The sequence below is a fragment of the Musca autumnalis genome, unplaced genomic scaffold (genome assembly GCF_047663935.1).
Source record: "Musca autumnalis isolate F117 unplaced genomic scaffold, ASM4766393v1 scaffold_3, whole genome shotgun sequence".
Taxonomy (NCBI): Eukaryota; Metazoa; Arthropoda; class Insecta; order Diptera; family Muscidae; genus Musca; species Musca autumnalis.
Genome location: NW_027411866.1, coordinates 112,577,482 through 112,591,914, shown reverse-complemented (window position 1 = coordinate 112,591,914; position 14,433 = coordinate 112,577,482). Strand labels below are relative to the sequence as shown.

The 14,433-nt window shown below is 35.8% G+C and overlaps 1 protein-coding gene across 35 annotated transcripts in view; it reads left to right on the top strand.

Annotated features, from left to right (window-relative positions):
- The window catches only part of SK (small conductance calcium-activated potassium channel), an 877,735-nt gene that overhangs the window by 53,022 nt on the left and 810,280 nt on the right, over positions 1 to 14,433 (top strand). For 29 of the 35 annotated variants that reach the window (XM_073973813.1, XM_073973810.1, XM_073973808.1 and 26 more), the window contains exon 2: positions 1,699 to 1,732. The exons of the other annotated variants lie outside the window; for them this stretch is intronic. The gene's annotated coding sequence lies outside the window, so the exon portion shown is untranslated. The remainder of the gene's footprint in view (positions 1 to 1,698; positions 1,733 to 14,433) is intronic. 35 annotated transcript variants of the gene reach the window in all.

Here is a 14,433-nt window from a genome sequence, read left to right as displayed (position 1 = left end):
TGTCCATCGGGCTGGCTGGAGCGCACGATAACTCTCGAACGGATAAACGATTCGGTCCAAAATTTGGCTTTCGTAATATTTTGTCCAAACTTAGTTTAAGTTCGAAGATGGGTTATATCGGTCCACTCCTTCTGGTACTTCCCCCACAAAAGCTCGAAAATGTTCGGAAAATTTGTGCACACGGTAACTTTTGAAGGGAGGATCTGGTCCATAATTTGCACATCGTAAAATTTCTACCAGTCTTAGATGAGGTTCCAATATGGACTATGGATCGGTCCACTCCGTAGGGTACCTCCCTCACAAAATTTCGTAATAGTTCAATGTAGAACCTGTTCGCGAACCGCTTTGATTTTCGTTGTAAGTACTTTTATTCACTGCCCCGCTTACGACGGTACAAGTTTTATCACGCGCAAGTCCATACTTACTGAGAAAATAGCCTGAAAGTTGCAAAAAATCCCTTTGACACTGTGTGTAATAGTTGAAGCGCAAGATAGCTCTCGAACTGAACTGTCGGTTCGATCCAAAATCTGGCCTTCGTAATATTGGTCCACTCCTTCAGGTACCTCCCCCACAAAAGTTCAAAAAAACTCTGGAAGGGAGTATCGGATTTGGTCCGTACTTTGAACATCGTAATATTTCTACGAAACATAGATCAGCTTCAAATATGGCAACTCCTTCGGGTATCTCCCACACAAAATTTCGAAAAAATGCGGTTTAAGGCCTTCTCTGGAATCACTTTGATCTTTGTTGTAATAACTTGCATTTGCTGCCGCCATTACGACGGTACAAGTTTTTAGGGCGCAAATCCATACATCCTGACAAAACAGCCCGAAAGCTATAAAAACCCCTGTGGAACCATGTAAAGTGGCTGAATGAAGTGCTAGATAACTCTCGATAAGTCCGATCAGCCGTCCAAAATTTGGCTTTCGTAATATTTTCCAAGCTTTGTTTAATTTCGAAGATGGGCACTAACGGTGCGCAACATTCGGTACCTCTCTCCAAAAGCTAAAAAATGTCACTAAAACTACGCGCTATATCTGTTGAACTTAGCAACCGTCCAAATATTGGACGGGTCTGGGTCTGTTCGAAGATCCTTTGGAAATGTATAGCAGGTATTATATTCGATATTGTCGGTAAAGCCGACTGATACTTTTTTACTTGTTAATTTTGTGACCGCTAACAAAATCAAAAGTGAATGTGAATTTATAGCTAGTTCAGGTTAAAATTGTTGCTAATATCCTCAAAATACCGAAAATCGGAAGGTATCGTATATGCCGGCAAAAAATCGATGACACTATCGAAAATATCGATTGTTTTTTTCTTTAATTTAATATCGATTGATAGTTTTGCAGATCGATATTATCGGAATAAAAACCCTTAACCTAAAATTCATTGAAATAAATAGAAATTTCACAGCTTTTCGGTTTTTTGTCTGTGAGAAAGTAAGTCCATAGTCACACGTACAAATTTTTCGGAAAAGTAAAAAATTCGGAAAAGCTCAGTTATTGTGGTCCTAAGAGTGATAATGTATGACAGACGGACATGGCCAAATCGAATTAGAATAAAGTCATACTTTACAAAACACTGATACTACCCGCACAGACTGAAGGTATGTTTCAAAACCTTCCCACACTTTCTATTTTCTTCTATTACACCATTAGTGCAATAACAAATATTTTTTTTCATTTTCCATTGCAGGTATGTTTAATTCGAAAATCAATATAACAATTCGGTAAGCTTATGATAAATATACACACTTAAAACCACCTTACGTTTAGTTAGATGCTATTATTTGCTGCTATCAATATCTTGTTATTAAATTAAAGGAAAACACACAAATTTATAAAAATATACGTTTTTAGACCCAAGGTTTGTCTGAATCCATTTTCACAAAAAAGAATAAATATTTTCGTTTGGCTTTAATCCGCTTTACAACATTCACCTGTTCGTGGCAGTGAAACCCAATACACAATACCGTGCATTACACTTGGCAATTGAAACGGATGCCCATATAAAATTTTTATGATTTTTTTGGCTCAGCATGTTTACATAATATTTTATTAAAATCCATATAGACAACGATACAATTTACACGAAACAGCAAATTTCCGCCGAAATTGGAAGTAAAAATCTTAACAAAACCAGGATTATATTTTATGATGTTGTTTCTATAAAACCCAAAAGAAACACACACATACGTGGACACCTTTTACAACTGTACTTTTTCACTTCAATGTAAGATTTTTAAGATTTAATCTGGGGGGCAATAGACAACCAAAAACGGATGTGTCCCTATTAAGAGATTTACAATCTTGTAAAATAAAACCGATGAAACAGCCAAAAAATAAAAATAATCCCCAATAGAATCGAAAAGGATAACAAAAATGTTTATATTCGGTTTAGTATTTGAGGGAGTAAAATAAGATTTTTGTTTGTTGTAATATATTAGGGATTTATGTATAATTTATCTAAATATTTTGAGATGGAGGTGTAAGTCAGAGTGCCGTGGTTTAAATTTAAATTTTATTATTGAATTACACCATTTTCGAAATTATGTGCATTTCATAAGATGTTTTAAGTTTTTAAACTCGTTTGCCCTAATTTGGTTGAATTTTTGTATTGTGTCGTTTCCCAGGAGTTGGATTCTTAGAGTCGCGAAGGCTGAGCAATGACAGAAATAATTTTCCAACGTTTCATTATCCTCTCCGCATGTTCTGCATTCACTGTTTTCCTGACACACTATTTGGTTAGGTTGCGCTTGTAGCCCTACGTCTTCTGTCAGTCTACTTATGTATTTTTTACTCAGTAATAGTAGGTCCCTTGTTTTATCCACGTTTGGGTTCCCACATAGGATTTTTATACCCTCCACCATAATATGGAGGGTATAATTAAGTTTGTAACCCATTGAAATATTTTTGGAGATCCTATACAATTCTAAGCATACAATTCAAAGTTGAAATCAAGCTACAGCTCGCAGTTTTTAAGATGGAGCTTTACAATTTGGTCTAGAAGTTTCTATTACTCCTATGATGTTTGGTGTTGAAAATGAGTTCTATCGGTCCACGTTCCAACTGAAATTGGTCGGTATATGTCCACGTCTTCATATAGCCTCCATAGTACAGCCCATACAGAGTTTCGGTATTTTGAAGGTTGTGGTCTCAATATACGCTCGAAATGGCTTAATTTTTTGTATTAAGTCTTTGTTAAAGGTTTAAGACTTTCCATCAGAAATTTGTCGGTATAGGTCCACGTCTTGAAATTGCCTCGAAGAACACTACCTCCCTATTTTCGCTATTTTGAAGGATTTAGCCTCAATATAACACCGAAATAGCTGAATTGTGGTATTTAGTCTTCGTTGTGGGTTTAAAACTTTCCGCTTGAAATTTATAGGTAAATTTGGTATTTAGTCTTCACATATTTCATCTGAAATTTTTCGGTATTGCTCCACGCCTTCATGTAGTCCCCATTGAATGGTCCCACCCAACTTTCGGTGTTTTTAAGCTTTTGGCTCATCACACCGAAATGACTGAAATTTTGTATTTTGTCCTCGTTGTGGCCAAAAAACTTTCCTCCAGAAATTTGTCAGTGCACGTTTTGATACAGCCCCCAAGAGAACGGTAGCTCCCGAAATTTGAAATAGCCTTTTACATTATCCTACAGAAGTGGGTAAAATTCGGTATATAGTCTTTGTTGGGGTTATACAGTATTTGTGTTAGGAATTGTCGGTATAGCTTACCCTCCCGATTTTCGGGATTTTTAAATTTTTAGCCACATTATCTAACCGAAATGGCAAATTTGGTGTTTAGTCTTCGTTGAGAGTACAAAATATTTCCGCTGAGAATGGTCGGTAAAGATCCACTTTCTGATATATCCCCCCTTAAAACTCATCAACAAATACTTTGGTATGTACGCAAGTACCTCCAGTACCTCCAGTTAGCATATCACGCTTCTCCTAGGAATAAGCCTTGACGTGGCGCAGAACTTAGTACTTTCATAAACGACTAAGTGTTCCATTTTACTTCAATACAACTCATGGAGGGTACAAAATATTCGGCGTGCCCGAACTTAACGTCGTTCTTACTTGTTTTATAATTTTTGGGTTAAGATTTATCCTAGAAGATTACCGAGAGAGTTATTTATATTTCAAACGTTATCTTAACCGCTAAAAGATAAAGCCCATAAGTAGGGTAACATGATCGATCTCGTCCGACTATAGTCTTTACTTATATTTTGTTATTATTTCAATAAAACACACGCCAAGACATATTGATGATTGTGGCAGTTCCATAACATAATAGAGTCAGTTGAACTCTCTCCTTAGAAGTTTTCAATTTCATTTGTTGGTTTTCACAATTAAAAACATCCTTCAAATATATGTATTAGGGCTATAACCAAAAAAATACCACCACATAGCCGTGTAGAGCATGGAAAACTATTATGAAATACGGTGTTAATTTTTCTCTATCGCGAAAAAAGTTTCCGCACCAAATGCATTGAAGTTCTGTAATGCATTTTTTAATTTTATCTGTTATAACAACATATTAGCTTTTCATTAAAATTTTTATTTTTTGTAATCTAATTTAAAATCATTATCACACCGTTCTGGACCAATTTGTTCTCAAATCGCGACATTTCGGAGCATATTAGGAACTTTTGACACTATTGCAAGTTTTGGGTTTTCTTTATAAACTCGTGAATTTTATGTTTATATTTTTTGTACCTATCGGACAAGAGAATATGGGGTCATTCGCAACGAATTCGCGAAAGTTAAAGGCTGTTTTTGTTGACTTCGCCTGTGAGAATCGTATTTGTTTTCTACAAAAATATAACACCAGTACCATGTGGGGAATTTTGTCCTAGTAATGAAAACGCGTTTCTAAGATCGATTCGGTGAAAAAATTTTCCGCACCGACTGTGATTACTAAAACCCTTTTGATATTTTTTCTACTTAAAATTTTAAATTTGCTTTGTTTGAATAAATATTTATAGAAAATAAATACAATTCTCACAGGCAGTCATTAAAAACGGTCTGTAACTTTCGCGAATTTGTTGCAAATGACCACATATTCTCTTGTCTGATAGGTACAATAAATATAAACATAAAATTAACGAGTTTATAAAAATTGCAATAGTGTCAAAAGTTCCTAATATGCTCCAAAATGGCGCGATTTGAGAATAAATTGGTCCAGAACAGTTTGATAGTGATTTTAAATTAGATTACAAAAAAATAAAAATTTTAATGAAAAGCAAATATGTTGTTATAACAGATAAAATTAAAAAATGCATTATTGAACTTCAATGCATTAGGTGCGGAAACTTTTTTCGCGATAAAAAAAATTACACCTTATTTTATAATAGTTTTTCATGCTCTACAAGGCTATGTGGTGGTATTTTTGATATTTGCAAAAAAGTGCAAAAAGTTATATCCCTAATATGTATGTATGTATTGGAAGTATAATAGATACATTTCATTATTTTAATTTGTTCATTTCATCTCAAACACATTTTACTTAACATTTTCCCAACAATAAATTTACACAAAGATGGAAAATTTTTTGTCAAATTCACTTCTTATTTTCAAAAAAAAAAAATCAATTGGAGGAACATTTAATACATTTCTCATTTGTTATTTTTGTTTCATAATTAGGTGAATCTTTTCTAGTGAGAATACTTTTCCTTATTATTTGTAAAGTACTTATGAACTCCTCAAGAATATTCATGATTGGGCTTAGTAGAAACTTCTTAAAGTAAAACAAATTCCGTACCACTTCAAGTAAGTGCCAATCAAATATTTACATAATCCATTAGGCTTCGTGTTTAAAAACATAATTCTTTCTCCTTTCAATGTTGTTGAAATATTAAGACAAATAATCCATAATAAAATAGATATTGTACAACAATAGAGGCAATTTACATAATTATATTTGTGGTAACCATGGTTTAATATAATTGTTTGTGTGATTAGCTTAAAATATTCTGTATATCATTCCATGGAGTGTATGTTCTGTTTTTCATTGTATTTGTGACGATACGATTTCCTTAAATATATAAGATCTGGTGATAAGATTCGTGGTCGGTATATGGTTCATCTACCGAATATATAAATTGAGATTGAATTAATTTTTGTATATTGAAAAACGCTTATGTTGAAAACGCGACTTTTGCGAGAGTTTGAGTTGATGTACAACACCAAATTTCCAATATGTTTTTAACACATTTTTAGTCTGCTTTACGAATGTTTTTATAACCTCAGCATTTATGCTAACGAGGAAATAATGCTTTTAGACCCCAAGTATGTTTGGAAGAAATGCGTTTCAGACAATTTGGAATTGATTTAGCAATGTACGTCCGTCTTTATGCCTGTCTGGCTGGAATGCACGACAACTCTCGAACGGAAATTTGGCCTTCGTAATATTTTGTCCAAAATTTGTTTAAGTTCGAAGATGCGCCATATCAGGTACCTCCCCGACTAAAGTACGAAAATGTTCCGAAAAATTGTGCGCTCGATAAAATTGAAGGTAGTAACCGATTTAGTCCATACCTTGCACATCGTGAAATCTCTTCCAGACATAGATGAGGATCTAATATGGACTCTATCGGTCCACTCCTTCAAGTACCTCCCACACAAAATTTCGGATAAGTTCAGTTAAGGAACTGCTCTCGAATCGCTTTGATTTTAGTTGTAACAACTTGTATTCACTGACCGCATTACGACGGTATAAAATTTATCAGGGGCAAGTCCATGCTTCCTGGGAATATGGCCCGAAAGGTGTAAAATACACCATGGCACTATGTGTAGTGGTTGGAGAGCACTATAACTCTCCTACATTTCTGTTGATTCGGTCCAAAACTTGGCCATATTTTGTCCGAACTTATTATAAGTTCGAAGATGAGCCATATCGGTCCACTCCTTAAGGTACCTCTGCCACAAAAGCTCAAAACTTTTCACTAAAATGGTGTACACTATAACTTTCGATTTGGTATCCCGATTTGGCCCATACTTTGCATATCGCAATATTTCTACAAGACGCAAATTAAGTTCGAAGATGGGCACTACCGGTGCGCACCTGCAATTCACACAGGCTGAAGAAATATTTATCGGAGACCCTATAAACGATACATTTTCGTGATCAGGGAAAAATTCTAAAACGATATAACCATGTGTGTCTATCCGCCCGTCTGTTGAAATCAGGATATAGCTCGCAATTTTTAAGATAGAGCTTTGTAATTTGGTATAGAAGTTTCTATTACTTCTTACATGTTTCGTATTGCAAGTGGGCTATATCGGTCCACGTCTGATATAGCCCCCATAGAACGGTACCACCCGATTTCCGGCATTTTGAAGGTATTAGCTTCATTATCACACCGAAGTGGCTGAAACTTGGTACTGGGTCTTCGTTGGGGGTATACAACTTTTCCCCAGGATTTTGTCGGTATAGGACCACGCCTTCATATAGCCCCCATAGTACTGTACCTCCCGATTTTAGGTATTTTGAAGGCTGTGGTCTCAATATTTCACCGAAATGGCAGAATTTTGGTATATGGTTTTTATGGTTTTTTTTGGGGTATAAAACTTTCCATATGAAATTTGTCGGTATAGGGCCACGCCTACATATAGCCCCGATTTAAGGTATTTTGAAGGTTGTGGCCTGAATATTCCTGAGAAATATCTGAAATTTGGTATTTAATATTAGTTATAATCCATCGATATGGCTGAAATTTGGTATTTGGTCTTCGTTGGGGTGCAAAACTTTCCACCTGAAAATTGTAGGTATATGTCCACGTTTTCATATTGCCCCCATAGAAGTGTACCTCCCGATTTTCCGTATTTTGAAGCTTGTGGCTTCAATATTCCACCGAAATGGCTGAAATTGTACATTTAGTCTTCATTGGTGCATTCAACTCTCCCCTCTAAATTTGTTGGTATAGTCCACGCCTTCATATAACCCCATAGAACGGTATATCCAAATTTTCGTTTTTGGGCGCAATATGAAGGCGTAAACCAATTTCAGGTGGAAAATTTTGCACCCCAACTTTCCACCTGAAATTTGTAGGTATAGATGTACGCCTTCATATTGCCCCCATAGATTTCCGGTATTTGGAAGGTTGTAACTTCAATATTCCACCGAAATGGCTGAAATTTGGTATTTAGTGGAACGGTACATCTCGAATTTAGGTATTTTGAAAATTAACCACATTGCTTTACCGACATTGCTGGGATTTGGTTTTTAGTCTTCTTCATAAACTAGTTGTTCAGTTTTACTTGAATACAACTCATGGTGGAGGGTATAACAACTTCGACCGGGCCGAACATAACGCCGTTCTTACTTCTGTTAATTAATCTTGAACTGGTCGATCTTTTCCTCTTTTTAAACATTTTAAAAATCAAAATCAATATTGACTTAGATACGTATGGTACATTTCATTCGGTGTGACGGAACATAAAACCGTAGTATCCTTTTCCTACATTTGTATGTTAATTTGTATGAACCAAAAATGTTTCAATTTTATTGCAAGATATCAATCAACGCGCCAACGTTATAAACAACAAAGAAAACATTGAAATGCAGCCAGTGAATGGTACAAAGTTGTCTTGCAATATTGATGGGTGAGCGGATGTATGGACGAGGGTGGGCGGACAATAATGACTAACAAAGGATGTAAGTGAAATTGCTCAGAAACACGAAATGAATATTACTCAACTCCTTTACTACAATTTTCCGATTACTTATTGTTTCCCTGCGTGCATACAAACATGATACATATACATACATATATTTGCATATGAATGACAAAATGGATCAATACTTACAGTCTGTCTGGACTGTGTTTCAAAACCAGGTACAAATGTATTTAAATATTTTGAAACTTCAAATATTGCCAACATTTGTTATACCCTTTATCAAAAAGCTATGTCAAGACTGGAACGACTATATGATATACTGCACCGCTATGGACTATAACAAAACATGGATCTATTTTGACAATTTATGTTGTATAAGTTTGGTGACCATTCGAAACATAAAATGTCAAATTACGGCCATTTCGTTATAAAATTTAGTTAAAATTCTACCGGTATATGGGGCCACATCAAAACATGGACCAATGTTGACAGTCTTTGGTGTAGAAGTCTTGTGACCACTGGGAGCATAAAATGTCAAATTATCTTTGCTTCGGTCAAAAAGTGTAGCTAAAATTCCAAACAACCAAAAGACCGCAGGTACCTTATGAGGGATAAGTCAAAACATTGACCTATGTTGACAATATTTGGTGGAGAATTTTCATGACAACAGGGAACATCATATCGCTCAAAATATCCCGTGTCGAGAAAATCGTGTTTTAAGTTGACAATTGAAATTTGACTTCCCAACTTAAAAAGATTATTCCACAAAAAATAAAATAGCTACTAGGACGATAATTTGCAAAGTGCTAGCCAGATATCAGTGCTAAATTTCTGTGCAAGATCAAGTATGATTTGAAGAATTTTAGTGCTACAAAAACATAAAAAACTTTTTTGTTGATTTATGTCAAACTCATAGAAAATAAGCTGTAGCTCGTTGAGTTTTAGAGATATAGACATGAAAATTTGACACAAGAAAAAAAAAAGAAATTGCTAACTCAAAAAACGTATTTTTAGAGTAATGTCACTCTATGAGTAAATGAGCGATATGTTAAATTAGAAGTAACACGGTCAAAAAATTTAGCCAAAATCTTCAAAATGCCTGAAATCGTGCGGTACCGTTATATGAGGGCTATGCCAAAACAGGGACCAACGTCGGCAATTTTTGATGGAAAAGTTTTGTAACCACTGGAAAAATGTAAATAAAATCCTCAAAACACCGAAAGTCCGGTACCATTATATGGTGCCTAAAACCTGTTATATATTTTTTGGGGTCGCAAATGATTATTTCGATGAGTAGACATTGGATTTTTGCTTATTTTTAAAAATTATTATGCAAATAATTTTTTTGTTAAACAATAGAAGCTGGACATCTGTATGTATTATTGATTATTTGCGAACGATATAATTCTATATAATAAGTAGTTACAACTGGTTGAAATTTCAAAAACATGAAAAAATCCGATGTCTATCGATGAGTTATAAGTAGAAAAAGTAAACTTAATATACCATCCAGATTAAGGTGGAGGATATAAAAATGGTCCTTTGTTTGCCCACCTACCTAAGAGAAAAATGTGGCATATAGGGCTGCTCTACAATCAGTAGCAACGCGTAGCTCCCGGGAGGGGTATCAGGAGAAAAGGAGAGAGGAAAAAGGTATTTTTCACAGGAAAACGAGAGAAATGGAAATGCGGGTGTGTGAAAAATCGAGATAAACAGGAGCCAGAATGAAGTCCGAAAGTTCTACCAAAGAGTGAAACATCGTCTTCCTGTAGAGGCCAGCAAGGTAAGCTGTAACGGATACAGCTAGTTTGCTCCGGATATTGAATGAGCATTTTTCCAAGCTGTTGGTATCCAATGCTAGCGAAGACGACGAAGATACCACAGATCCAATCCCAGAAGATGGTATCGAAAGTATACCGCCCAACAAAGATGAGGTAAAGTCAGCAAGAAACCGGAGGAAAAATAATAAGGCCATAGTAATCGATGGCTTACTAGGGGAGCTGTTCAAATCCGGAGTCGACACGCTGGTAAGATGTATGCATCAGCTAGTTAGCACCATCTGGCAGGAAGAACGTGTACCCGATGATTTGAACCTGAGCATCCTGTGTCCCGTCCATAAAAAGGGAGATAAGACTGTGTGTTCTAATTACAGGGCATAAGTCTGCTCCCTAATGATTTCTGGGATATTGTGCAAATGTCTTAAGCCAATGCTCAACGAAATAATTGGGTCATATCAATGCGGCTTTAGACCTGGCAAATCCACCATTGATAGATATTGCAGCAAATCCTGGGAAAGACCCAAGAGATGCAGATCGGCACTTTCCATCTTTTTGTCGATCAAGGTTTCGAGCGAGTGAATAAGTGGTAGAAGAAATAAATTGGAAACGAAAAGCATCAGGCCGAGAGGAGGGGAAATCTTTTCTTAGTTCGGTCTACAGGACTAATATTCTGTAGAGGGCCACGTATGTAAATCGGGATGGATATTATTGTTACGGAATTAGGTTTAACTTAACTCCGTGTGGAAGTTGTGTTATTCCCCGGTACAAAGCGGATTCTTAAATTAACAGAAATTATCCTAAATTAACTTAATTCTACCAGTTAATATTTTAACATTATTGTTCAAAATTTCAGACCTTAAGCGAAAGTTTTGAGCTATTGTGAGTGATATACCCGAAGTTGTTTACCGATATAGGACTTCTTGGAACATGACGTAATTTTTTAAAAACTTTTACAATGTGTAAAGTTTTTTTATACCCTCCACCATAGTATGGATGGTATATTGAGTTTGTTTTTCCGTTTGTAACGCATTGCACACATAAGGTCGTGGGTTAGATTCCCCGTCCAGGCAACATCAAAACACTTTTCAACGGTGGCAAAATACCCCTCAGTAATATTGGCTACATTTCCTGAGTATTTCAGCCACGTAAAACTTCTCTACAGGTGGTGTCTTAGGACACGCCGTTCGGACTCGGCGATAAACTGTAGGTCCCATACCATTGAGCTTAATATGAATCGGGGTGCACTCTTTGATATGAGATAAGTCTCCCTTGTCCCGGCTGGGATGTTTGTGGAACAATTATATTATATTATTACATAGCTAACATTTTTAATTGAACCATCACGCAACTTCTTCACTAATAATCGTCAATACAGGTTTGTGGTTTGGTATAGCGCCCATATAAAGGTACCTCCTGATTATTGTGTATTTTGAGGGTCTTATCTACATTGCTAAACAAAACTACCCGTAATTTGACATTTGAGGTTCCCTGCACAAAGGTTCCTTCCACAAAAAAAAAAAAAATGTCAAGATAGGGCCACAAAATAACCCAGCAAACCAATCGTACCGACATCGTAACTAAATCGGAACGAAATTTGGACGCCAGTAGTGGGATTCTGTAACTCATTTTTGCTGTTATCGATAATTGTCGGTAAAATTAAAATGCTTATAATTTCGATAATTAACGAAATTTTTCGGTAAGTTAACGATGAATAAAAAGTAGTCGCTAGCCTCTACCGACACAAACAGTGATGCCAACTTTTCTTTATGTTTTTAGTCATAATTTTGCGATTTAATTTTACCGATTTTTGTCGGTAACAGCAAAAATGAGTTACAGAATCCCACTACAGGTCCGATGTCGGATCCGAAATCGTAACGATATCTTAACGAATGTTGTATGAAGTGGTTGACATTATTTCGGAACGATGTGTCAGAGCAGTTCGGTTTCCGAACGAAATCTATAGAAATCCTTTAGAAATTCGGAAGGGAAATTTAATTCCGACATTCGCTTCGATATCGGAACGAAATCGGTACAAAATCTGAATTATTTCCCCTCCGAAATTTCGTTTAGAAATCGGAACGAAATCTGAACGATTGTGCTTCCGAAATTGCTCAGACGTGTCGGACATCAGACATTTGGTTTGCTGGAAAGGTACCACCTGGTTGAATCCAAGATTATATTTGATCATTTAGGCATTTGGGGTATACGTGGTCGAATATTTTTGGCTCCTAAAATTGTGGACATGTAGATCATTATTACATTTTATTTAAGAATATTTTATGGTGGAGGGTATGAAAAGTTCGGCCCGGCCGAACTTAACGACTTTTTACTCGTTTTATTTAAAACCACTGTCCATTCTATCATCATTTATCCATTCATGTAATGTATTCATACTATATAACTTTTTTATACATACATACAAACATTTACATACATATGTTTAAGACTTATCTTGTCATTTATTCAATTTGTATAATTAAATTAATTCTGTTTGTTCATTTGAAAATGGTATGAACTTGTGTGTACGTACAGTTAGACAACAAATGCATTACAAAGACCAACATTTTAGAAAATTTCATGTTGTGTTCGTTTATGGCAACAAACTATGTAAAAACTATCCGGTTTTTTTGTGCTAATCTCTTGCTATTGGTCCTCAATACGATATTACGTCAAAATAGGCTAAGCTTATTTGCGATTTATAAAAAAATACGGTCAAAAATAAGAATTACCTACTACATGGGGGTGACAATAAATGTATTGCAACATGTCGGCTTTGCCGACATAGATATACCCTCGGCCTACGTGAATTGAAACTTTAATCTAGGGACAGATCGAGTGTATTTAGTGTCTTTTCAGTATTTTGTGGCCCGTTTTGGACATTTGAACTTGCCAACAAACATGTGGGCTAGGATTAAAGTTCAAAAGTGTGATGGAGGAGGTACTTAAAGAAATATACTGGCATAGTCCATTATGGAAGTGGATCTTATTTTGGTAATTTCAATGGGTCATCGTATACCTATTGGACCGGTATGCCAGGAAGCATGGACTTGTCCACGGAAAACATAATATGGCTGTAAACATGAACACAACGAACAGAATCGGTATACATTTTCAGCATTATTGGGGAAGTACCCTAAGGAGAGGACTGATAAGGGTCGTTTTAGAAGTTAAACTAAATTTGAACAAACTATTAGGAGATCCAAAATTTGGACCAAATTGATTGCCCCGTTCAAGAGATATCGTGCATACCATTTTTTAAATATTGGGCGAAGTACAGGAAGTTGTGGACCGGTATTGTCCAATTTCAAACTGAAACTAATTTTGGACAAAATATGACGAAGGCCAAATTTTGGACCAAATCGTTTGATCAGTTCGAGAGTTATCGTGTTCTCCAGCCTCTGCATATGGTGTTATAGTGGTTTCTTAACGTAATGTAATTGAGGCAACAAATGTATGTTGCTTCAACAAATCAAATTGATTCTAGAGCAGGTTTTAAAGTGAAATTATCCGAAATTTTGTGTGGGAGGTACCCCAAGGAGTGGACAAATATAGTCCCTATTCGAACCTGATCTATATCTGGTAGATATATTAGGATGTGTAAAGTATGGATTAATTCGGTCACCACCTTCAAAAGTTATCGGGTGCACAATTTTTCGAACATTTTTGAACTTTTGTGGGTGTAAAATAATGCGTCGTATGGGATGCTCGGTGCATCCGACAGACCGCCGCAGCTAGTCTGTATATTGATAAATAAAGTTAAGCAGTCGGTCTGCTTCGGTTGTGTGTGTGTAAGAATTATTCAAAATATTTACAACTTACTTGCTAGTTTACAAAATATTTCTTAACCTAACTGCATTCTTTAATCCTTATCTAAGTGCGACCGCTCATAAGTGCAGCAAATAATGGACACACAATCACTAGCGATAGCAGCTACCGCTGCCTGTTGGATCTATACCGCTCCTCATAACATAATTTACTAATTACGATAACAATGGTAATAAAATACTTACCTGATGTTACCATTTTTACCAT